This window comes from Emydura macquarii, unplaced genomic scaffold, assembly GCF_026122565.2.
Source record: "Emydura macquarii macquarii isolate MOO-44397 ecotype Brisbane River unplaced genomic scaffold, CSIRO-AGI_Emac_v2 contig_369, whole genome shotgun sequence".
Taxonomy (NCBI): Eukaryota; Metazoa; Chordata; order Testudines; family Chelidae; genus Emydura; species Emydura macquarii.
Window position 1 is genome coordinate 14,656,097 of NW_027130506.1, and position 27,579 is coordinate 14,683,675.

Below are 27,579 nucleotides of genomic sequence, written 5' to 3' on the forward strand. Positions count from 1 at the left end.
TCCTCCAATAATGACACTTCTATCACCTAAGTGCAACAACATCTCTGGCAAAGCTTCCTTCCATCTGGCTCTGCCCAGAGCCATACTTGAATTCTGGGACAACCTGCATTTTCAAAACATGATTCTTGAGCACAGGACCTAGGGTAGAAAACATTTTCAATGCCCCCTCCCCAGCCACACCAAAAAGCACAAGCAAAAGAAATAAAAAACACCTGTCAAAGAAAAACAGACAAAAATCTCCCAGGAATTTGGCACCCCTGAATGTCGGTGCCCAGGGCAGCCACCCTGATTGCCCACTCCTGGAATATTATATTATTATTATTAATAAATTATATATATATTATGTATTAATTGTTATATTATTATTAATAATAATTATTAGTATTAGCAGAGCACCTAGAAGGCCCAATCATGGGCCAGGACCCCATTGTGCTAGGCACTGTACAAACACAGAACAAGAAGATGGTCATTGCTCCAAAGAATTTACAGTCTAATTCAACAACTCTCCTGGCTTTAGAGTGAGTCTACTTAAAAGGTGCAGAAGTTGCACTCATGAAAAGAGAGGCAGAACCGAAAAACCTAAGTCTTTCATCCCTATTCTGGAAAGCATTTAACTGTGTGCTGTTGTGAACAGGAATAGAGTTAAGCAAGAGTTTAAGTGCTTTCCTGAGTTGGGACCTTTGTGCAAATGTTTTGGACTCAGCACAGCTGCCCAATGAATAAAGCAGGCAACCTTATATCATTTGCAAACCCAAGGATACAACTGTGCTCGTGCAAGCCAAGAAGTCTGAGGGAGCACTGGTTTATGAAACTGTGATCAACAAGACATGGCATTGAGTGAATTCTGCTGCATGGAACACCATTGCTTTACTTCTCTCCAGTTGGCGGAAGATTCGTTCACAATCTTCAATCAGTACTGTAGGGGAGCAGCATGGAGGATTTACTATTGTCAATTTTATTTGGAAAATTAAAATAAGAAGTGGAGGTGGAGGTGCAAATTCCCTAAAGACCAAGCATGTTGCCAGGCAGATAGACAAATGGCACCATAGTATAATCATAATTATTGATTATTTATTTAGCAACATTCTGTTTGGCCTGCACAGCATACACAAATAAAGACAGCCTTTCTCCCAAACAGTTTACTGTCTAAAAGGCTTTATGGAAGAATAGGAGTTAAATACTGATCAGACTTATGTTAATTAATTACCAGGTCTATCTGACTGAAACTTCAAACTACATATAAGTCAGTTGTCCTAATTCTCATTTTTATCAAGCAAATTGGGAATATACAAAGTATTTCCTCTACTCAACGTCTTCCCATCAGATACACTGGACAGCAGCAGCACATCAGTGTGGATAATCCAAATAAAAGCATATTTACTTCGTTGTGCTGCAGCGGTTCCAACAGAATGCTTGAGCCAGATGAGCTCCTCAAAAGCATGAAGTCGTATTTATTTTAATTTAAACCTCATCATTTTAGAGACACCTGGAAAATGATATTACAGGCATAATGTATTCTTATTGCTATCTGACAGACAAAAGGGCTTTGCTATTATTTGATTTGGATATTGATATACTGGTTCTCTGCGGAGATGGAAAGTTTAATGTAAATTTCATTTCAAACACAATTCCTTCTCCAACCACTGCTAGTGAATAATTGGTTTAGGAGTTAGATTTGCAAAGTGGCACTAGAGCCACTATTTTTATTGAGAAGGTCAAAGTCAGACAGCCAATGATGCCTAGGATGCTACACTTTAAGGTGAATGGATACAATAGCTCAGGGCAATGTTCCATTCAGCTTTGAAATTCAACATGCTCTATGTTCACAGAGAGCTGCATTCCTAGAGGGGTGCAGAGGATCCGAGAGGATAGTTACAATGCATGGGCAGACTAATCCCGCCAGATACTGAGCACCTCCCAACCCATTTCAGCGACTGCAGCCTTCCGCTCTGCATCCAGCCCCATTCCAAAAAGTCACTATGCAAGGAGCTCGGAGTTCCCTTGGAGCCTTGCATGTGGTGTGCAGAGAGAACTCAGTCATGCTGTACGGGATACTGGTATCCTGTCCCACCAGATGCAGCAGTCTGCCCTCCACATCGATGCTATAGAACTACAAGAGTTTAGGCCCAAACCATGCATGCTGTTTTAAAAGTGAACTCAGAGCCAGTCCAGCCCCTTGGGCTTATTTATGTCCCCTGCTAGAGTTGATGACATTGCTAGCAAGTCAGGCATTATAAAGAACACAGCTCCTGCTCTGCTGAGATGTTGGCAATCCCACGGCTAGCGCCGAACACAGAAAATCAAGGGGCCTTAACTCAAATTAGGTTTCATTTGCCAATTTATCTGCGCCAATAGGAAGACTTGCATCACCTAATTCATAACTGCTCTCAAAGTGGGTGTGCATTTTTTGTACATTTCAGGTTGAATTTCATGCCATGTGTGTGTAATGCACACATACGTGGGTGTGTGCACGGAGAGATGCACACTCCCCTTGCCCCCTCAGAGCTAATAAATAAATAATCTGGACAGAAACCAAGAGATTTTTGTTTTGTTTTTTGTTCGTTTATTTTTTGAAGGCGGGTTTGATTTGATGCAAAAAACTCAGGGTATTTAAAATAACCTCAGGCAACTCTTTGCGGGTTCAGTCTGATGACTAACTTGTGGGATTGAGAACACTGTACCAAGACACTTATTTTAAAAAATCCTGGGCTTGATCAGCCTCACGGCCTTACACAGAACAACTCTTCGGTGGTTTAAAATGTCTTGAATCCCTTTTCCTAAAGCAGGATTTGGGTTTTTTTAGTTCCCATGGTTTGGAATACAGGGAGCAGTCATTCAATTAGTGCCTGCAAAGAAGAGCCACCCGTTGCCCATCATGGGAGGGGGCCAAGTTAGGGAATAAAATACCTAAGAGTAATGTCTGATGGAGCTTTTTCTGCCTGGCAAGCCTGGGTCTCTCTCTTTCCCCTCTCTGGATAGCTAATTCGTGCCCTGATCTGGCAAATGCTTCCACACGTTAAATATTAAGTACGTGAATCAAAATCAGTTTGATTACTCGCATGCTTCAAGTTGGGCATAAGTGTGTGTATGGTCGAGACCCTGGTCTGTCTCAGTGCTTACCTGGTCCCCCTTATCATAGTGTCTGAGCACCGGACAGGCACTAATGAATTAATCCTCACAGCACCTCTGGTGAGACTGGGAAGGGTTTGTATTGCCAATCTAGATTGCACACTGAGACACAGAGAGATTGAGAGACTTGCCAAGGTCACAAAGGAAGTTTGTTGCATGGCTAGGATGTGAATTCCACTCTCCCGTGTCCCAAGTCAGTGCCTGAACCACACAAGATCATCCTTTCCCTATATCATATAAACCAACAACAACACATTACATATCCCACTTCCCTGGAACTCTAGATGTTTCTAATAGGCAATAACTAGGGCTTCTGGTTTTGGGGGTATATTACATTTCATTTTTCAGGTTCATGTTTAACTATTTTTTAGTTCTATGTAGATACTCAAAATTTAGGTTTTTCAGGGCTGTTTCTTAGCACATGCATGACGTGCCGCTCCAAACAGCACTACATTAAAACACATTCGGGAACCTTTACTGCACACCAGCAAGGTCAAACAGACCAATTAATGTGCAACATGTTAGTTAGAAATCACACCCCCATAATCTGCATTACTGCTCCATCTAGACAAGCCCTAGATACATCCTATGGAGCACTGTCATCACCTATATAAACAAACAGCAGGGGGAAAGCGGTGAAGACACAAACTGAGTAACCAAGTCTGGTGTTTATTGGATAAACACTGATTTCTCTGTGTGTGTGTGTACACACTGGGGGTGTTTTACTGGTGTTTATCAGTTCAAACCTGAAATCAGACGACCTAGGTATAAGACACCATCAGAAAAGCCTTGGAACTTGACCCATGATTAGTTGTCTAGTTTGACTAGTTTGCCTAAAGCAATCATTTCCAAGTGGCAGGGCAGGGGAGGGCACATAGCCCTTAAATAAAAACAGCCATCGTGCCTACAGATTGGAAGCATCAGCAAAACCTCAGCAATAAAAATGTTCTCTCCAGAGAAAACTAATTATGATGCCAACCCTGAAGTAAATTAGCTTTTATACAACATGCTTGTTAATCTCTTTGCACTAGGTTGCCCCAGCCCTTATTAAACTGTGCCGGGAAGGAACCTCCCTTATTCCTCCCCACACACGTGTAGTCCTGCTCACACTGTGATCTCATGTGAGGATCATCAGGATTTGAACCTGGGCTTTCAGTGCTACTGGGTAAATAACATTCTCATGCTGCCCTCCCCAGCATCAACTGTAACTTAGCCCCTCCCTGAGACACACAATCAATAGAGAATGTACGGCCTGGGAAATTCCACTTTTACTGATCCGACTGACAGTTGTCTTAACAACCCCTGATTGGATCCTTGATCTTATATAAGACCATGGGGCAAACCAGGAAGTGTCCAGGCAACAATGTGAATTACAGGATAGCTTCCATGACTACTCTTCTTTTCTGCCTCTGAACTCCCGGGATTGACCTCAGCTCCTACTTAGATCTTGATTCCCAGTTGACCCCCCCAGAACTCAAACACTGACCCTGATATTGATTCTGAGCTCCGTTCCTGACCCCATCTCTGAATCTGACTGTCAGCTTGACTCCGACACCAGCTCTGACCTCTGGCTTTGGTTCTGGCTCCGAAGCTCCCGCCACTAGTTCTGACTACCTTCGTCGAGGAAGCTGACAATTTCCCTGGACGCGTCAAGGTTGGACCTGTGGGGACATGTCAGCAGGAGGCCCTCCTTACCCAGCATGTCCCAAAGGGCACTGGACACACATACATGGGTTGACAGCACTGAACTTCCCATGTTACGAACACAAGTGGTGCAGCTCTCATCTGAGAGCCAGGCTCTGCAGGTGCAGCTCACCTGACCATGATGAAAACGCCGTGGCATGGGCCAATTGTTGCAGTATGCCACGGAGAACCAGATACTGTGAGAGCAGACAGTCTAGGTGTGGGATGAGAACACTGTGCTCCAGACAAGTGCCACGACCACACTCCTGGACCAACAGCTCCCCTCCCGGAGTATTGCAAAAAATAGGCATTTCCTCGACCAGTGTCACCCTCTGTTCCTGATCTGCCCCTGGTTCTACCCCACTAACCAGGTGAAAGTAGGATTTGTAATTAGCCTCCTGACAGGAGAGGCACTGGATTGGGCTTAACCCTTACTACAGTTACAAAGCCTGATGGTTAAACTAGAATACTTTCTCCAGGCCTTTTCATCTACTGACTAGGACCCCCACCACACTAACTCAGCTGAAGCAGCCCTTCAAAAACTATGGCCAGGGGCAGGGACTGGCCCCTTCCCATATTGCCCATTTTAGGTAATTCGTCTCCAATACAGAGTGGAATGAAGTTGTCCAGCTCTACCATCTCCAATGGCGATTATACAGAAAGATCAAAGATGAGCTAGCTCACATGGAAGCTCCAGCCACCTAAGTGCCTTTGTCAATCTCATGATGTGCATTGACAACAGGCTGCGCAAGTGAAGTGAAGAAAGAATGGGGGCTGGGCCGCTACCTAGCCAACATTCCCCAGAACCCATCTCTGGCTTGGTCCCATAACTCATGCAAATTGATGCAGCCTACTGTCATGTGACCCCACAAAGAGAGGGGCACCGCTAACACCACAGCTTGTGTTTGTATGGTGGCAAATCCAGCCGTGCCCTCGCTGGCTGCCCACCACAGGCTCTCTCAGAATCATCACAATCGCAGACAGAAAAAGTCAGGAAATGACAAGGCCGGGCCCACTAAGAGGGGCTGGCCTGGTCAGGCCTCAGGGGATCCATCCCACTGGCTACCACCCCATTTCTCACTAGAACACATCCAAGGAACAGCGAGCCCTCATCACACTTGCAAGTTGACATTTGCCTGCACATCCCAGGGAAGCCGCACAAATTCCCCCCACAGGGGGTGCTCATGTACTCCAGAGTTGTGGACAATTTTATAGATGCCAAGACAGCACAAGCCTGGGCCATCCTGGTTCAGCAAAAAACAACCCCTGACCACATAGAGACTATAGATGGATCACTCCTGTCCTCACCTGGTAACAATGGAAACAGAGCCCCTGGAAGTGGTTATCTAGGACTATTGAGAAATCCTATGATCTGCTCTCTCTGCTTCCCCATAATTCTCAGTCTCATTGCTTCTCCCTCATGATCCATATGTCCTCTGGTGTGATCAGAATATCAGTTTTTGCTCTGAATTCTATCAGCAAATTTGTATGCACGTATCACTGGACAAGTCCTGGCTTCAAGACACGATTCCAAGTTACTGCCGAGGTACTCTTGGGTTCAGGCTCTCTAAGCTGGCTCTTGCTTTTCCCACCAAGTACCATAACTATGCACATATATTTTTAGATGAAAAGCATGGACCTACCACTACACCATGACTATGTGAGCTGCAACCTGGGGCCAAGATACCTTTTGGCTGCCTCTATGCCATGTCGGAGGTGGAGCTGGCCATCTTGTGATCCTATTTCCAGGATAATGTGGCCAAGGAATTTATCTCTCCCTCCACCTCCCCTGGCAGGGCCATGGTTCTTTTAGTTAAAAAGGAAGATGGGACCTGCACTTACATATGTATTACCGGGCCCTCAACCAGATAACCATCAGAAACTGGTGCCCTCTGCCACTCATTCCGGAATTGTTGGACCACATACAGTCAGTCCAGGTGTTTACCAAGCTTGACCTGTGAGGAGACTACAACCTATTGCAGATCTATGTAAGGGGTGAATGGAAAATGGTCTTGTGAACCGGTACAGCTGCTATGAATACTTGGTAATGATATTTAGTCTTACAAATGCCCCAGCAACATTCCAGTACTTTGTGAACAAGATATTTCATGACATCCTAGACCAATGCATCATAGTCTATTGCAATGATGTACTCATCTTCTCAGAGAGCCCTGAGCAGCACATTCAACATGTCTGGAACAGCTCCTGACATGGCCTATATGTAAAGCTCAAGAAATGCAGTTTCAACCAGCATTCTGCAGTATTTGCATTATATCAAATGGACCCTGGGAAGATGGATGCTGTTCAGAGCTGGGCAGTCTGCTGGAACATCAAGAACCTCCAACACTTCCTGGGGTTTGCTAAGTGTGTCAATCCTGGGTTTACGGAATGAATGGCCCCACTGACAGCACTCCTCCACAAACATACCTCCTTCACCTCCAAGAAGCTTAGTGGAGCGTTCAACCAGTTCAAGAGGGCCTCCACTTGTGCTCTAATCTTGATCCATCCTGACATGAAGTGGACTTTTGTCATAAGAACAGTCATACTGGGTCAGATCAATGGTCCATCTAGCCCAGTATCCTGTCTTCCAACCGTGGCCAATGCCAGGTGCTTTAGAGGCAAGGAACAGAACAAGTAATCATCAAGACTGTTGTGTCTAATGGAGCAATTGGGGCAATAATTTCCCAAAGATGTGGCCTCTCAACAAAATCTGATCCCCTGTATCTATTAATCCCAGAAACTCACTCAGGGAGAACAAAATTACGAGACTTTATATAAGGAGCTTCCAGCAATCAAAGCTACCTTCAGGAAATGGTGCCACCACCTCGAACATGCCCATGTAACCTTTGATTTATATGTTTCCAATTAGTAATTTAAAAACAAAGAATAAAACCAAACTGAATTCTTTAGGGTGTCAGCCTTCAGTGCAGTTACAGAACATTTAATTTAGTGGAGAACTGTGAATGACAAAATAAGTGAGAAAATTCAAGATTTCATTTAATATACAGAACTTAGGTAAGCAAACAGGCATCACAACATAACCATACTCTGCATTTATACTCACATTCTAAGATGAAATAATACATCCAGGGGTGACCAGTCCCTGTCTGAGAAAAGCGTATATAATCTTTTCTCTAACGATACCTTGGGTGTACCTATATAAAATCAGCATACTACCCAATATCCCCCTTTTTATAAACATATATAATAATGCACCTTAATTAACATTAAATCCACTTTATACCACATGTATTTTCTACTTTCTCACGGCTATTTAATATTAAACATCCTCTTCATTAACATCTTTATAAATGCTATACCAATATAAAAAATGGTTACTAACCTTTCTGTAACTATTGTTCTTTGAGATGTGTTGCATACGTCCATTTCACATTTGGTGTGTCTGTCGTGTGCACAGTCATCAGAGATTTTTCCCTTAGTGGTATCTGTCAGGTCAGCTCTAGGGTCCTCTGGTGCCGCATGCTCATGCGCTGGTATAAGGGACCTGGCTGGCCCTGCACCCTCTCAGTTCCTTTTTGCTGGCTAACTCTGACAGAGGGGTAGGAGGTTGGGTCATGGAATGGACATGTGCAACAAGAACAGTTACAGAAATGTTAGTACTCGTTTTCTCTTCTTCAAGCGCTTGCACATGTCAATTTCATGTTAGGTGATTCCCAAGCGGTATCCTAGGAGGTGAGTTGGGAGTTCATGCACATGCGAATTGCAACACTGCTCTAGCAAACCCAGCATCATTTCTAGCCTGATGGATGATGGCATAGTAGGAGGAAAAGGTATGCACTGACAACCAGGTTGCTGCCCTGAAAATGTTCTGGATTGGGAACTGGGCCAGAAACACCACTGATGAAGTTTGAGCTTCATCAAGATGGTCAAGAGGGGAGGGGTTGGATGCCTGCCTGCTCATAGCACTTACAAGTGCAGGAAGTGATCCAAAATGAAATCCTTTGGGCTTAAACAGGCAGGCCTTTCATCCAGTCTGCTAGTGCCACAAGGAACTGCATGAATTTACAGAATGGCTTGGTCCTCTCTCTGTATAAATCCAGGGCATATCCAACATCCAGCAAGTGGAGACTCTGCTCTTCCCTATTTTTGTGAATTTTCAGGAAGAAAACTGGTAGGAAAATAGCCTGATTACCATGAAACTGCAAATCCACCTTCAGGAGAAATGCAGGGTGGGGGTTAAGTTGTATTTTGTCCTTAAAGAAGACCATTTACGGGGGTTCTGATGTAAGGGCCCTGATCTCTGAGACCCTCATGGCCGAGGTAATTGCTAACAGGAAGGCAACCTTCCAGGAGAGGTACGACAAGGGGCATGGTGCCAGAGGCTCAAAGGGAGGGCCCATGAGTCTTGACAGGACCAGGTTTAGGTCCAATGGGTTCACGAATCTGGGGGTACAGTCTCTCTAAGTCCTTGAGAAAGCAAATGGACATTTCATCTGATAAGACCAACCTACTGTCCACCAGAAGGTGGAAGGCTGAGATGGCTGCTAGATGTACTTTTCATCGAGGAAATGGCTAGGCCTTGCTGTTTCAGATGAAACAGTTACTCCAGCATGGACTGAATAGGTGATCTAGTGGACGAGAGGCATCTTTGGGGCAACCGTGTGGAGAAATGCTTTCACTTGGTGAGGTAAGTAGCTCTAATAGTACCTCCCCAGCAATGCCTGCTGGTTGGAGATGTGGAGCTGTAAACCGCCAGTAGAATAAACCCTTCAACCAAAAAGGTCTAGTTTCTTTGACTTTTTTCCTTGGGGGTCACAACTTGCAGCCCCTGCCTGCCTCTCTCCCTTGCTGGCTGCTGAGACCACAAGGGACCCAAGGGGAGGATGGGAATAAAAGTACTCATACCTCTTGGAGGGAACAAAGTGATTCTTCTTGGCCCTCTTCAAAGGGGAGGCAGAGAGGACTGTTTCTGCCATAGGGTTTCGACTGGACCCATAATGGTCTTGTCGAGGGGTATGGTCACCTTTGACAGGCCAGGCCACCTTTGATGAGACCACTGCAGCTAAGATGTTGACCAAGATGTTGGATCACTCACTGGCATGGGATTGCCACAGGAGGCACAGGTTCTGAAGCCCAGAGACCAGGGCATGCCCAGGCTCAGGAGCAGAGGACACCCCGCTATACAGATGTAAGAGTCCAACTAACTATTTACACTGACTACTAAGAAGACAAACTGAAGACAACTCCTCTTAGGAAAAAGAAAAGAGGAATGGAGGAAAAAACAGAGAGAACCACTGAGAATCACCTGGCCAAAGCAATAGAAATTGTACCAGGAACCATCATGGGTGATAAGAAGGAACTGAGAGGATGTGGGTCCAGCTGGGACCCTTATACCAGCACATGAGTGCAAGGCACCAGAGACGCTAGAGCCAACCCGACAGATACCACTGAGGGAAAAATGACCGGTGATTGTGGACGCGGAGCGCAACTCCCTAATGTGGAATGGACATGTGCAAGCACTAGAAGAACTATTGATACAATGTTAATGTTTTGGAAAATATTGTAACTGAAACACTTGTAAAAACCAGTTAGGACTAAATAATGTTTACAACGTGACCTGGAGTTATGCCCTAACTTTTCCTCAAATTTGCCTCTTAATTGTCTCACTATTTTATCAGGCCTCTCTTGACTATTGTTAAAGCTAAACAGATATTTGGGCCTACTTACATTTCAACACATTTCTCTATAACATAAGCAAGCATCACCTCTATAGGCTACACCCGATAAATGTGTACAAAGATAATAAAAACAGAGACAATCTCAGTAGGGCAAAGGTGCTGAACCAAAGACACTTTCGATGGGCCCAGTTCCTCACACATTTTATAGCATTACCTAGGAGCCTAGAACAAGGCAGCTGATGCCTTGTTCCAAAAAGAGGAATGCCTTGCTAACCACGCCTGCATAGAGCCACAGTGCATCCTCCAGCCCTTTGATTTCCTGGATGTTGCTGTTCCCCAAGACCTCCTGTCTGTAATAGGTTCAGCTAAAAAGGAGGAGCCCCTTTCCAGGAACCTTGAGGCTGTCAATAAGGGACAACTGCAAGTTCAGGATGGCTTGCTCTTCACCAAGAGCCACTTACACATCCCACAGGATGCATCCCATGGGAGGTGCTGTGGCTCTGTCATGATGCTCCTCTACCTGCCATTTCAGCTGCCTCAAGACCTATTGCTTTGTAGCCCACCCCTGCTGGTAACCCAAGGTATGAGAAATGGTCCACTCCTACCTTGGATCCCGTGAGCTACGCTCTTGCACCAAGAAACTGCACACTACTGCATTCAGAAACCCCAGCTAAACCCTGGGCACCCATTATCCTGGATTTTTTAGTCAAGTTTCCATTGTGTCTGACAAGCACACAGTCATCCTCACCATGGTAAACCAGCTAACTAAAAATGGCCCACTTTGTCCCTGTTGCACATCTGCCTACACAGGAAAAATGGCCCAGCTCTTGATGACACACACCATCCATCTTTATGGACTCCCTGAAACGATCACATCCAACCAATGACCACAATTGATATCACAGTTTTGGCACAAAACTCTACATTTATGGCAGGTCCATACATCATCTGTTTACCATTCACAAACTGATGGCCTGTCAGAGAGTAAATCAGGTTCTGGAGAAATACCTGAGATGCTTTATGAATTACAAGGCAGAGTTATACAATAACACTGACTATGTGTCCACCAGGCAAACTCCTTTTTCTGAGAACTTTGTGTTCTATCCCTATTTCCACCCAGCTGTACCCACCATGTCTATGAACCCCACAGCTGCTGACTGGGTCCAGCAGAGCCACAAGATCCTGGAGGAGCTTCAAACACATTTTGAAAACTCAGAGGACTACAAGAGACATGTTGATCATTAGCGTCAGGAAGACCCAGAGTTTGCTGTGGGATAGAAAGGATTGGTGTCAGCACAACACCTCCACATGGACCAGCCCTGTTACAAACTAGACTACCAGTATCTTGGTCCATACTCAATGAACCCTGTGACTGTTCAGTTCAGAGTACCCAGATTCTTCAGAGTACACCAAATGTTTCATGTGTTTCTACTGAATCCATATGTCAACAGTCCTTTTGCAGTCCTCTGGTGTCTCACTGATTGGGAAGTCTACGGCCCCAAAAGAGTGATCCTGGGAGCCAGCGGTAGGTCCACACACCAAACCTCATGGAGGCCTTCCATGCAGCCTTGAAAAGTCAGGCCCAATGTGTTTAGTTGTTAAGGCCCTGCATGTCCTCTATTTACTTTTAGCTTCTCTTGCTGTCACCACAATTTATAGGCACTCACAGTCCTGCTAATTTTGCTTTGCTACGGAAAAGTACGACCTGTAGATGTTCCTTGAACGAATATTACATCAACACATTAAAAACTAAGCACTATAATGCAAAAAACCCCAACAAAAGACCAGAAAGTCTCATGCAAATAGAACTGTTTATCTGACTTGCTTCTTCCTTCACCATCTGTTGGAGCCATATGTCTTCTTAAATAAGAGCTAATTAAAGCCCTATTGCAACTAATCAAACAGTTGTAATTGTTGCAACCCTCTACTGGAGCTTTCATTTCCCCTTTATAAATGAAGCACTTTCTATACTCTGTTGGATCTGGAGTGCAGGGTAGTTGCAGACAATGCATGTGTGAATTAACCTAGGTGGGAGGAGGATTTATGGATTGCTGCTATAGAGATGAGAGCCAAAGTACAGTTGCCAAGTACAGGAAACGAGGTGATCTTGAGACAGAAAGCTACAGGATATAACAAAGATCCACTGCTCTGTATGTTAACAGACTGCTTGGTTTGCTATGCTTTTCTGACACTACCATTCCAAATAGGGAGGCGGCAGGTGGCAGGCTACCAAATTCAGTGAGTGATTTATTAAAAATCAGGGAGTTGCAAATAAGAAGTGAGCTGAATTTTTTCTCCTCAAACCAAACAGAAACATGTTTTGGGCTAGACCACCACTTTCTATTAAAAAACCCAAACAAAGCAAGCATAGAAAAAAAAAGTGACTTGGTAAATCCCAAAGGCATACACTGGAGCGAAGACCTATTGGCAGGGCAGAAAGTCAGGCCTTTTCACTGCTTGAATGTTTGATAGTCTCAGGGGAAATTCTGATGATTTCAAGGCCTCCCAGCTACTCCCTGGGGCCCCACTCAACGCTGGAAGACAGAAGCTCCCTATCCATGCCTTCCCCTCCCCACCTTCTATACACCATGCACAACAGGACACTCCAATGTTTGCAGCAAGACATTGAGGATGAAGCTGAATATATCAATGGGGATCCAGGATGGAGGGATTTCCTGGTGGCAGCCCAAAAGGATGGAATTCACTCCCACAAGAAATAAGGATGACCAGAACATCGGCACCCACAGAGCCAAATGCAAACCTCAACTCTGCAGCTTCACTTTCTTATCATTTCTTATCATTTCTGGGGGAAAAAAATCCCCCTCACTTAACCTGTTCTCCCCAGTGGGGTGGAATTGAGAAGAACTCTCCTGATGCCAGGCACACTATATGGATTTTAACTCTGGAAAATGCTCAGATATGATGGTGATGGGAAAGGTATAAGAACCTGAATAGGATACTGTACTTAACACTAAGGGTGAAATCTTGGCTCTGTTGTTATTAGTAGCAAAACTACCATTGCCTTCAGCGGGGCCAAGATATTACCTCAGGGGTCTGATTTACATTTACACTCAGGCCCCTTTACACCATGCAGACAGTGTTATGGGGCCTTAAAGAAGGCATATGTTTAATTTACACTCACTATAAAGCCACTGTACATTACCCAAGGGGTGTGCAAGGTCCTCAGTGCAAATGAAAATCCAGTCCTACAGTTGAAATTAAATGAATACTTGAAGTCCCTGCAAAAAACCCAAACTAATCACGAGACATTTCACCCAGCCCCAGTATAGTTGTGAAACTGGGAACTCAAGAACTCATTTTCAGTCTTTCACACTGTCAACTCAGTCAGTTCTCAGTACTGTCTTCTCTTCAAACAGAGGTAAGCAGAAATAGATTGTTCCTATCTAATTCCTTCCAGCCGCCCAGCTGTTTCCCATTGCTACTGCCACAAAACGTTTTTGCGCAAGTATACGAGTGACAGCAAATGAGGGCCACTCTTAAAGCAAGGTGACAGCAGAAATCTCATCTTGTTAGAATCGAGGGGTCATGCCTGAGTTACAGAGAAATGCGCAGAAGGTCATCAGGTAAAAATAATTTATTCTGTCACAGCCTGTCAGAACAGAAAGCTAGCCATGATCAGTGTGGGTGTTCAGCTTCTGTTCTGCCTGTCTCATCACTGCTAATAAACCATCTGATGGGGAAGGAACTATGAATAGTTAAAAATACGAAGTTAAATTAGTGCTGAAAGACGTGATAAACACATATGCCTATTTGTATTTTACACACACACAATTAAATAATCAATTTGTAAGCACCTAGAAGATAATAGGGATATAAGGAATAGCCAGCTGGTTTTGTCAAGAACAAATCATGACAAACCAACCTAAATTCTTCTTTGACAGAGCTACTGACTTAGTGCATGGGGGGAAGCAGTAGATGTGACTGCTTCTGTGAGTAGCTCGTCCTGGAACCTACAAGGATGGAGGAAATTCTTGACTTAGACCTAAGTGGAGGATTGCAACCATAATGTATTTAAATTTAATATGCTTGTAGGGGGGGAAATACCAAAGAAACCCTCCACAGTAGCATTTCACTTCAAAAAGTGACACTACACGGAAAAAAGGCAGCTAGTGAAATGGAAATTAAAAGGAACAGTTACAAGTGGGAAATGCCTGGAAGCTGCATGGAAACCATTTAAAAACACTATAATAGAGATTCAAACTGAATGAATACCCTGAATAAATAAATAAATGAAACAAAATGTAAGAGGACCAAAAAATGCAACCATGTCTATACAGCAGAGTAAAAGAGTCAGAGACAAAAAGACATCCTCTAAAACTGGAAGTCAGAAACTACTGAGGAAAATAGAAAGGCGCATAGACTCTGGCAAGTCAATAGTAAAAGGTATTAGGCAAAGCCAAAAAAGAATTCAAAGAGCAACTAACAAAAGACAAAAAAACTAACAGCAAATATTTGTAAGTACATCAGAAAGAAGGAAGCCTGCCAAACAATCATTGGGGCTGTTTGACAATTCAGGTGGTAATGGATTAACCAAGGAAGACAAATTTATTGTAGAGGCTAAATTAATTCTTTGCATTGGTCTTCACTGCAGAGGATGTGATGGAGATTCCCACATCTGAGCCACACTTTTTAGGTTAACAATCTGAGGAACTGTCTCGGGTTGAGTGTCAGTAGAGGAGGTTTTGGAAGAAATTGGTAAATTAAACAGTAATAAATCACCAGGACCTACTGGCATTCGTCCTAGAGTCCGGAAGAAACTCAGATATGAAACTGCAGAACTACTAACTGTGACATGTAACCTATCACTGAAATCAGCCTCTGTACCGGGTGACTGAGGGCAGCTAATGTAATGCCTATTTTTAAAAAAAGGCTCTAGAGGTAATCCTGGCAATTACAGGCCAGTAAGCCTAACTTCAGTACCAGGCAAATGGAATAAAAGTATAGTGAAGATCACAATTTATCAGATACACAGATGAACATTACATGTTGGGGAAGAGTTATCTTGGCTTTTGTAAAAGGAAATCATGCCTCACCAAACTATCCCAATTATTTGACAACTAGCATGAGGATAAGAGTGATCCAGCTGATCTAATGTACATGGACTTTCAGAAAGCCTGTGACAAGGTCACACACCAAAGGCTCTTAAGCAAAGTAAGCGCCATAGGATAAGAGAGAAGATACTCTCAATGCTTGAAAGATAGGAAACAAAGGGTAGGAATAAATTGCCAGTATTTATCATGGAAAGTGGTATATAGTGGTGGCCCACAAAGATTTAAACTGGGACCTGTGCTGTTCCATATATTAATAAGTGGTCTGGAAAAGGGGGTAAATGGTAGAGTAGCAAAGTTTGCAAAGGATACTAAATTACTCAATATAGTTAAAACCAAAGCTGACTGTGAAGAGTTACAAAGGGATCTCATAAACCTGGGTAACACAGTGGCAGATGAAATTAAATGTTGATAAGTGCAAAGTAATGCACATTGGAAAAACAATCGCAACTATACATATAAAACAATGTGTTCTAAGATAGCTGTTACCACTCAGAAAAGAGATCTTGGAGTCACCACAGATAATTATCTGAAAACATCTGCTTATGTGCACTGACAGTCAAAAAAGCTAATAGAATATTTGGAACCGTTCGGAAAGGGATAGATAATAAGATGGAAAAGATAACGTTCTGGGTGTCCCTAAACCTCTGACTGCTAGAAGCTGGCACTAGATGACAGGGGATGGATCACTCAATAATTATTCTGTTCTCTTTATTCCTTCTGAAGGATCTGGTGCTGCCCACCATTTGAAGACAGGATACTGGGCTAGATGAACCATTGGTCTGATCCAGTAAGGCCATTCTTATATCTTGGTTTTTGTCACAGTCCCCTATGCCATTCTCATGAGCAAACTAGGGAAAAGTGATCTAAATTAAATTCTACAAGGTGGGTGGAACACTGGATTAAAGTCTGTATTCAAAGAGTGTATGTGAATGGCATATACACCATAAGAGACAATGGCATCCATATGTCCATAGGACATATACCTTTATTTCTGCAACCATTAGATAGACTGCCTTTAATCTGTGCCTTTGGCTGCCCCACCTCATCTGCCCAACTACCCATCCCCACCAACACTATGTCTGCCATTTCCAACCCCCAAGGATCATTCAGAGGGTATTTATTTAATTAACATCAAGAGGGAATTTCAGCCATTGCCAACTCTCATGATTGTATCACAAGTGACAGGATTTCCAAGGGGGCCGGTGCTCAACTGGCAATGATGCAAAAAGCTCCAGCCCCCTCAAGAAGTTCAGCCCTGCCAGAAACTGGCATAGACTCTCCCCACCACTCACTGCTTTCACAGGAAGGATACGGGGAGGAGGGAGCAGAGACCCAGGAACTCAGCACAGCCCCACTCCCTCCTCCACTTCTCCTGCTGTGAGAAATATGGACAGGCAGCACTTCTGCGCCTCCCTCTCCTTGCTGCAGAACACGGCCTGGGAAGGGACAGAAGAGGGAGTGAAGAGCCACTGGAGCCATCCCCCCAGCCTGGTAAGGGGAGAAGGGAACTCATTGTAGGCCCCCCAGACATGGGAGGTGCAGAGGTGAGACTGGGGTGGGGTGGGGGCTCAACTGAGGGGAGTGGGTAGGGAGAGGACTGATGGGATGCTGGGGGACAGGATTTATTGCTGGGCAGGGACAAGCGGATGTGGAGTTGAGACCTCCTGTAGCAAGGGCTAAAATCACCTTACCCAATAAAGTTAGGAAAGCGGGCAACACTAAATCTAACACACACACACACACACACACACACACACAGAGGAGACGGTTAGGGGGAGCTCAAAAATCAAAATAAATCACATACACACTGTAATGGCATGGCACCCAGCTCTCAGAAGCACCCCTTTCTGGTCAGGTGCATCTGCAGTCTTTAAACAGTCCCGGCCCTGATAGGAGGCTGTACCCCACGGCTTCCTCTCTAGAGGCAACAGTTTCACTCTCTCTGGGTCCTTCTGGCCCCAAATCTCCAGCTGGACCACAAAGTAATTCAGATCCCCTTCTGTGGGTTCATCACTATCTAAATGTAGGTCACTTTGCCCAGTGCCCTTTCGGGGGGACCCAGGCTCACTCACTACTCCAGATCCCAGCTCAGGGACCCTAAGAATAGTAACCAGGCACTTCCATGTCCCTTTAACAAAACTGCTTTCAGTTCCCAGCCCCATCCTTCACCAATACTGCACTCTTAGCTCAGGGCTCTTCTGTGTTCAGGCCCAGCAGCCAGCGAGGAGCTTTTCTTCACTCCCCCAGTCACTGCCAGCACTGAGCTGTCCATGGTGCTACAGTTCCATTGACCAGCCAGGAGCACCAACTACACTCCGCTGGCTCCAGCAAGGAACTGACTGTCTCTGGCTCTGCAGCTCCTTTTTATCTGGCTCTTCTGGGCCCTGATTGACTGCTCCCTGCAGCCTATCTGATCAACTAGCCCTTTGCAGCCTCTCCAATTGGCTGCTTCCTGAGCCATCTCTCTAGGCTATTCACAGGACTTAGCTCCACTGCTCTTTTCCTCAGGGTCCTGCCACATCCATCCCAGGCCTCCAGCAGGGAGCCCCTGGGCCTAATCTACCCCATCACACATACCAAATTTTTTTTTAAAAATCATAATTTTGGGGGGCCAGTCTCAGGATTTTTTATCTCTTGAGGTTGGTATTACCAATATTTGCATTTCTCTTTCAGAAATGGAAGCAGACTGCCATTGAGGTGCAGAGTTTGGCGTTGACGTATATATGTTCAGTCACACACAATGAGTTTTTATTGTCTTCATTAAGTTAAACAAGTGATATTAGGTACGAGAGGGACTGGGGTGCTGACTATCCATGGTAGAGATATTGTCCACTTGCAATGCAGGTTGCTCGTATATTTTTAGGGCACTTTTCATCAATTTTAAGGCCATAAAGCCAATTCTGAGCATCAAGTCTAACCCTCCACATAAGACAGGCTGTAGAATTTCAGCAGGTGATTCCTGAAGCCAGCCCTTAACTTGACTGAGCTAGAGCCTGAATTTTAAAAAGCTATCTACTCTGATTTAAAGACTTCAAATAACACAGAATCGCCCACGTTCTTAGGTAAATTCTGCCAGTGGTTAATTATCCTCACTTAAAAATTGCATCTTATTTCTAGTGTGAATTTTTCTAGCTTCCGTTTCCAGCCCTTGGACTTTCTTATGCCTTTGTCTGCTACACTAAAGAGCCGTCTACTGTCAGAAATCTTCTTCCCATGTAGGTTCTTGTAGACTATGAGCAAGTCATCCCTTAACTAAAACAAATAGATTAAAAAAGGAGAGAGAGAGGCCAAAGAAACTTAGAGAGGTCTATAAAGAACAACCATTGTTCTGCAAGACATATAATGTAAAAGCCACATCGCTACTCTGCAGACAGAGATGCCTCTATTCTAGCTCTGAACGTACTCAGTGATTATATAGGATTTTTTTTCTTTTAATGTTGCCCATTTCCTTCAAAATACATTCCAAGCTGTGAAAGCTTTTAAAAAGGTCACATCAATACAGCCATTCAAGTTACTAAACAGCTCATCCCATGATCTTAAATGAAATGAAAGCAGTAAAATGACCTTGGCAAAAAAAAAAGCATCATTGGATAGTTAAAGTAGGCACTGAAATCCCATCAAAATGCCCCAGCAGTGAGGGATGCGAGTGGCTGGATATGCCCACGGAGGCATAATCTGAAGAATGTAACACAAAACCTCAAACAGTGAAACTTGCTGATAGGGGCCTATCCTGTCTCTGCACTGTGAAGAGTGGGCTGACGGAAGAAACAGTGGGTGTGCACCCACTGTCTACCCTGGAACTCTGTTACTTGGCAGCCATTGATTTGGGAGAAAATGAGAGCTGGGCAGGTGAATCTGTTCTTCTGCTGACCTACTGGCTCTTCTCAAACCGTTGGGAGAAAAGTGTGAGTCCACCACTGTGAGAGACACACCAGGGATTGAAATGGGAACCTTCAGAGTTAAAAGCATGAACTGCTACAGCTAGCTGCAGCTATAACTGACTCCTGTCTTCTGTAAAAGGCAGGAAAGGGGAGGGACTCTGTAACACACACTAGCCGGGAGAACCATGAGAATAATGTGTTTTTCATTCTCAGGCAATCCCGGAAATTTAAAAAAAAATCATTTTGGGTCGAACCATAAATTAACTCTTTTTTGAAATTTTTGGCCAGTTGAAAAAATAAAAGGCTTATGGTTGAGTGAAATATCTCATTTCATTTCAGCCATTTTAAAACATATTTTATTTAAAAAAAATCAAATACATTAAAGGGGAAACCGAAACAAAGAGTTGTTTCAAACCAAAACATTTCAGTTCGAAAATGCGGAAACCTTTTTTTCCAAATTTTGGTTGTGGTGGTTTTCTCCTCCCATCCAGAACAAGCAGGCCAAACCAACACCAGTCCGCCAAAGGTTTCCACATCACCAAATCTTCATTTCATGCCAGCTCTACTCACCAGTGGGTTACACAAGCAGCATGGAGGCTGCTCGAGACAATAGCTGATGCAGCTACCACTTCCTGGTTCCATTGCTAGATGAGGAGTAGGCTATACAGGGACGGATCCTTATCTCCACAAAACCCTCCACCGCAGCACACTGTACTAGATGATCAGCCCGCACACAGGGGCCAGGATCTGAGTCTCCGTTATCTCAAGAGAGCAGCGGAATAAAAGATCCTCATTTGCAGATGTGCACCCCAGCTCTTCCTCAAGTTTTGCACATTTTGATGAGGGGCTTTTATTTTGGTGTCAGTGGCTGAAAACTGCAGCCAAATTTCCCAGTAATTGAGGTTTAAAAGTTAGGCTCCTAAATCCTTATTGAAGTGTCGAAGCAAACAGCCTAGTTTTGAGGAGAGCAGAGCACCCAACAGCTGAAATCAAACAGCTGACATCAAAGGGAGTTATTGGCTGCTCAACACTCTCAAAATTCAGGCCACTTATCTAGGAGCCTAAATAGGGGCCTGGGAAACTCTAGTCCCCCATTATTGAAAACCTTGGTCTGAGGGCCTAATTCTGCCACCCCTGCGCACATCAAGTATTACCTTACTGCACACACAAGTCCCATAGGTTCTGGTTGAACTAGTCACACATCAGCCCTTACCAGGTATGTCTACACTGCAAAAATGGTCCCATGGCAGTGAGTCTCAGAGCCCAGATCTACAGACTCAGGCTCATGGGGTTCACGCTACGGTGCTAAAAATAGCCGTGGAGACTCTGGCTTCAGAGCCCACTCTGGAACGTCTACATAGCTATTTTTAGAATGTTAGCATGAGCCCAGAGAACCCAATCCATAGGCCCGTGCTCTGACTTGATGCCACAGGGTTTTGGGAAGTTTTTTGGCCTATGTGGCCACTCAGGGCAACTAGCTGCCCCTCCCTCAAGCCCCAGTGTCCTGACCATATTGTGACTCCGGGTGCAAGGACAGCTCACCTGATGCTTCCACTGCTGTGTGAGTGGGCAGGAAGCAGGCAGAGTGGGAGTGTTGCTGCGCTCCTCGCCTGACCGGGCAGAACAGCTGCAGAGTAAGCTGCTCCACCAAAAGGAGTGACGTGACTTACTACCTCCCCAGAGGAATTGTTACTCCCAGAGCCACCATTTGTTCTCTGCCGTGTTCCACGGTGGTGCAGCTACGCAGCACCCCTGAGGCAGGGCTGGTGTAAAGACACAATGTAGACCTCAGAGGGAGATACTTAACATGATGAATTGGCAGAGTCAGGTCTTGGGTGAGTTGTCAATGCTAATTTGCTATTGTAAGTGTCATTGTAGCCTTTATATGCAACAGACAGAGCTCAAGTACTTTGGGGATAGGAGCAATACCATAAAAAGGTGATCCTGTCTGCCTGTTGTTATCTATATTAATGTACTGCCTAGGGACTTCACTACACTGCAGCTAGGAGCGAGCCTCTCAGCCCCGGTAGACAGACTCAGGCTAGCTTCACTGGAGTTAGTGCCCTAAAGATAGCAATATGGATCTTGCAGCTGGGTTAGAGACTCCGGTTAGCCACTGAGCCAGCCCAGAGGGTCTGGTGGTCTTGAGAGCCCGGGGTGTCACCTGAGCGGCAACCTCAATACTGGTATTTTTGAACATACTCACTCAAGTCTGTCTACCTGGGCTGGGAGTGGGCAGGGTGGACATAGCATCTAGGAGTCCTAGTCATGGACCAGAACCCCGTTGTGCCAAGCACTGCACAAGGAGACCCAAAAGAAACTGAATTAACAAGCACACGGCAAAAAAGTTGATACAAAATGACAAAAGTTCATTACATTGCCATTCCATTTACTGCAAAATTGTTCTGTTTCAAATAAAAACGGTGTCTCTATAAAGACGCTTCCATTGCAGCAATGCTGTTCATCTTGTAAGGAATCACTGCAGAAAGGACACAACTTAACGGAAGCACAAAATGTACATTTTTAGATTTTGCGTCTTTTGAGCCTTGAACAAAAACTTTATATCTTCCCTGACAACTGAGATGTGCGGCCACTTGTCTCATAAATCACCAGCGCTCTTATGTACGATTTGTTATTTAATTGCTGAGCTGTCTATACAACTCAGCACAAAAATGCAATAAAAATGTTTCTTATTCATTTGCTTCTCCAATTAGATTCTATCGACCTCTGCCACAGAGTCGGTAATTTTTTTGCTTTTTAATTATGCACATTATCTCAATTGAAACCCTGTAGCTTCATCTGGATCCCACATGAACATAAATCAGTAAGAGGCTGGTCATACTTTGGTTAATGCACATCAGGCACAAGCCATTTGGCTTTCTTTCTGGGATTTCATTACCTGCATTAAAATTTCTCTGCCCATCGTGTGCCAGCAATGTCATTAGCTGTTCTGTTTTTGGACTGGTTTCTGGTAAAAATATTTGTCCCTGAAACTATGCGTCAAGTGCCGCTCAAGGAGACTGCCTGTTATCCCTTTCTGAAAACTCCTGCTTTAATTTGGCATAATGCTTGCATAAAAATTATGATCCCTGTAGTAATTTCTGTGCAAGCTAACTGGGGGCTACTGCTCCACTCCCACCTGCCTTACCTAGGCAAAACTGAATAAAAGACAGCACCAAAATATAAAGGGGCACTACAGGATACACTCTGGAAAGTGTCTACTTACCTATGCAACCACCATCATCATCATATGGTCCCCATCATCATAGTATCTGAGTTCCTCACAGTCTCTAATGCTTCACAAGACTCTTGTGATGTAGGACAGTGCTATTATCCCCATTTCACAGATGGGGAACTGAGGCGCAGAGATTTGCCCAAGATCACACAAGAAGTCTGCGGCAGAACTGGGAATTGAACCCAGGTCAGGTGTGAAGAAAGTGATATAAGCACCCACCAAACTAGCATGCGTATGCTGCCAAAGCAGCAAGCAAATACACTCACTTTCTAGTAAGGAGCAGGCCCGCTCACACACAAACACACTAATCAAGGGAATCATAGACATGTAGGACTGGAAGGGACCTCAAGAGGTCACCTAAACCATCCCCTGCTCCCCCAACACTGAGGCAGGTAAGTAAACCCAGATTATCCCTGAGAAGTGTTTGTCTAACCTGTTATTAAAAACTTCCAGTGATGGGGATTTCACAGCCTCCCTTGGAAGCCTGTTCCAGAGCTTAACTATATTTACAGTTAGAAAGTTTTTCCTACTATCTAACCTAAATCGCCTTTCCTGAAGATTAAGCCTATTACTTCTTGTCCTACCTTCAGTGGACACAGAGAACAATTAATCACAGTCCTCTTTATAACAGCCCTTAATATATTTGAGGACTGTTATCAGGTCGCCTCTCAGTCTTCTACTCTCAAGACTAAACATGCCTAGTTTTTTTTTAAACCTTTCCTCAGAGGTCAAGTTTTCTAAACCTTTTATAATTTTTGTTGCTCTCTTCTGGACTCTCTCCAATTTGCCCACACCTTTCTCAAAGTGTGGTTCCCCAAACTGGCCACAGTACTCCAGGTGAGGCCTCACCAGTGCCGAATAGAGCAGGACAGTTACTTCTCCTGTCTTAGACATGACACTCCTGTTAATATTCCCCAGAATATTAGCCTTTTTTCTCACTGCATCATATTGTTTACTCAGATTTAATCTGTGATACACTATAACCCCAAGATCCTTTTCAGTGATTCCCCATTTTGTAGTTGTGCATTTGATTCTTCATTACTAAGTGTAGTAATTTGGACTTGTCTATTTTGAATTTTATCTTGCTGAGTTCAAACCAAGTCCACAATTTATCAAGATCCTTTTGATTCTTGTCATGCAAGCCCTGCTCTTAGGACAGAAGAATCCCATGCACAGCTACAGACTGGGTACCAACGGGCTAGGCAGAAGCTCTGCAGAAAAGGACCTGGGGGTTACAGTGGACAAGAAACTGGATATGAGTCAACCAGGAGCTCCTATTGCCAAGAAGACTAACAGCATATTGGCGTTACTAGAAGCATTGCCAGCAGATCGAGGGAAGTGATTATTCCCCTCTATTTGGCATTGGTGAGGCCACATTTGGAGTATTGTGTCCAGTTTAGGACCTCTCACTATAAGAAGGATGTGGACAAATTGGAGAAAGTTCAATGGAGGGCAACGGAAATGATTGGGGGGCTGGAGCACATAACTTATGAGGAGAGGCTGAAGGAACTAAACTTGTTTAGTGTGCAGAAGAGAAGAATGAGGGGGGATTTGATAGCAGCGTTTTAACTACTGGAAGGGGGATTCCAGGGAGGATGGAGCTTGGCTGTTCTCAGTAGTGGCAGATGTTAGAACAAGAAGCAATGGTCTCAATTTGCAGTGTGGGAGGTTGGATATTAGGAAAAACTTTTTCACTAGAAAGGTGGTGAAGCACTGGAATGGGTTACCTAGGAAGGTGGTAGAATCTCCATCCTAAGAGGTCTTTAAACCCTGACTTGACAAAGCCCTGGCTAGGATGATTTAGTTGGGGTTGGTCCTGCTTTGAGCAGGGGGTTGGACTAGATGACCTCCTGAGGTCCCTTCCAACCATAATATTCTGTGATTCTATAAATATTGGACTGGGATACAGGAGATCAATTCCCAATACACAGACTTCCTGTGTGACATTGGGCAAGTCATGAAACATCTGTGCCTCAGTTTCCCTGTAAAATGAGGATGATACTGCTTCCTTTCTCCTCTGCTTTGTCCCTCTTCTGTAATTATACTGTAAGCTCTATGGGGCACAGACTACCTCTTACTTTGTGTATATACACAGCACCCAGCACAACGGGGCTGCAATCATATTTGGACCTTTAGGTTCTATTATGATATAAATAATCAATGATAACAGCCATAGCAGCTATTCCTACCAAGGGAGGTCATGGTGCATAATGGTTATTGGTGGCCTGGGTCAAAAAACACACAAACATGGAAGTGCTAAATTTCCTCCAGAAAGTCATATAAGAGACAACACACGGATCAGTAATCTTTCTGCCCCTACACATTCTGCTGGCAACTTCTACACCATCATCCCTTGATTTTATGAATCGACTAGATTACAGCTGGAAGCATTTTGTCTCATCAGGATCATATTATAGTGTCTTTCTCCCCTCTAGAGCCTATGTACAATGTTTAAGGATGCTACTGCCTCCAAGCTAAAACAGACCCGGGGTGAAATACTTGCCCCACTGAAGACCATTGATTTCAATAAAGCCAGAATTTCAGTCCTGGTCCTTGTGTCCAACTAGTAGCAGCTCATGTGCTTTTTGATCCAGATGTCCTGGATTCATTCCATGCAGACAACCAGTCCAGTGGGCCGTCACTAGTGAATCACTGACCTTGGGTTCCTCAGTGCCCCTGGATATGTCATCTGCATGGCTGATTCTGGAACTTACGGATCTGAAGAGCCATCATTAGCTTGGAGGCAGCAGCAGACTCCAGCTTCTTACACTGAGCACAGCATGGGACTGAGGGATGGCCATGCATTTAAATGCTACTCTTTTGGATCCCAGCATCAAAGTTCCAGTCCCAATTTACAGAAACTCTGCTTGAATAAAGGAAAGGGACACCCAAGGGTGATATTGTCACATTCTGGGGTCCAATCCAGACCTAGGAGGGGTTGTGTCACTGCCTGCCCTGTAACCCTGAATGCTTCAAAATGCTCAGCTGCTGGAGCTCTCTTGACTGGATGCTTCCAGCCAGCATAAAGCACACACTGAGCGTGCTATGCAAGCAGTGCCGGTTAGGTGCCCTGATCAGGCAGCCTGCTCATTATACCACTACGACACTCTGGCCTCCACCAGCTTTGGTTAAAACTGACCCCCCATACTCACAGTCCTGCATTTTCCCAAAACTGTGTACTCTGCAATATGCAGCCCTCTCCTGGACTATTCAGAGAGATATTAAGGTTCCTTTGTTCCTTTAAAGATACAATACCCAGAAGCTTGCCACTTTAACTGGAGTTACCATTCACTTTAAATCAAACACAGCACTGGGTTGTTTTCGATTAAAAGTAAAACAAATGTATTCACTAAAGGAGACAGGATTTTAAATGAGTTCAAGTATAGAGGTAGAAATGGTTACAAGCAAATAAAAAGTGAAAATGTTTTCTAGCAGCTGAAAATTAACAAAAGAAGCTACAGTACAGCCTTTTTTCCTAGGTAATTTCCTTACTAATCTACCTTCCAGCAAGATGGCTGACCAAACTTTTTGGTCAGGATCTCCCACAAAGTCCAAAGAGTTTGGTTCTTTTGTCTGCTTCGATAACTTTGGGTTCTCTGCCCCTCCTTTTATAGTCCAGTGCACCTTTGACATGGATTCTTCTGAAGGCTAACCACCACTTCTTCCTCTGCTTGTGTGTTTGCTGAAATGCAAATTGATCTGTTTCCTGCAGTGTCCTCCCCATGTTGTGTTGCTCAGTGGCTATTGCCTCCCTTTGTTGGCTTGAGGGTCCTTCTACGTAAATTGTATTCCCATTGTCTCAATATACCTTAGAAATACCATGCAGATGACAGAGCCACATTTCTTTGTCTGCGGGAGGGGGTGTAACTTTAGACTTGTCTGGCAGACATACTTTGATAACTTAATTTCCAATATGTTCGTAAGTTTGAAATTGTCTGCTGGACATACACCACACAATAATATTAGTGATCAGTATGTTATTAGCTTTCTATTGATATCTTACATGACACCTTTTAGAGACAGGTTATGACATTAGTGAGTTGGGGTACATTCAACTGGCCAAACCAACTGAAACTCACTACCAGATACCAATGAGCCCCTTGTCTTCTTGCATTGGAATGCTGTTAGGATCATAGACATTCCTTTTTATTTTTTATTTAAAGGCAGCAAAGCCTTAGAGGAGAACAAGAAATACTGACCATTCTAACCTGACAAGCTATCACAGTGTAATAACCAGGCAAGGGATCCATGCTAAAGAAGGAGGATAGGGGAAAATCAAATGTCAGAAAATATCAGCCCCTTTTTGTGCTTTTATAAATGATGAAAACTAACCAGATTATTCCATTACCCAGGGAACAGAAATTTAGATAAAGACTATTCTATTGCCATATAAAGTACTGTTCATTTTGGATGATGATCCTTCATACACCACCAGGGTCCTTGATAGAAAAGTTGTCCTTGAAACTAAAGCAATGGAAATCATACCAGAGCTTGTCTATTTGACTTATGGGGGGAAAAGAGCAAGAATTTAGCTTGTTCGTATTCAAAATTAATGGATTGAATTTAAAGAGTTGACGAGAACTTTTCAAAGAGGCAAAAAGAATGAAAAGAATGAGGGAAATTGGAAAGCATCCAAAAAAGGGCTGGCAAGTCTATAACAAAAAGGATAATAAACCTACATAAAATGTAATATGGCAAAGAAGATGAGGGAACAAAAAAAGCAAGAACATTGATACTTAATAGGATTGATTCATTCTTGTTGAATTACTATACAGCTTCAGGCCAGTGGTTTTTCAGATCTAGCATCATATTTTTAACAATAGCGAGCACATGAGGAACGTTGAAGACACTCGGCACTAGCCAACTACGGAATAGGCTGTCCACAAAGGAAGTTTCTTCCTAACCTCTTCTTTAGAGGTTGGTTTGACCTGAAGCATGAG

At 44.0% G+C, this 27,579-nt stretch overlaps 1 protein-coding gene across 1 annotated transcript in view; it reads right to left on the minus strand.

The window, feature by feature from the left end:
* Window positions 1-27,579, minus strand: part of FAM135B (family with sequence similarity 135 member B) — a 248,784-nt gene that overhangs the window by 105,423 nt on the left and 115,782 nt on the right. The window lies entirely within an intron of this gene.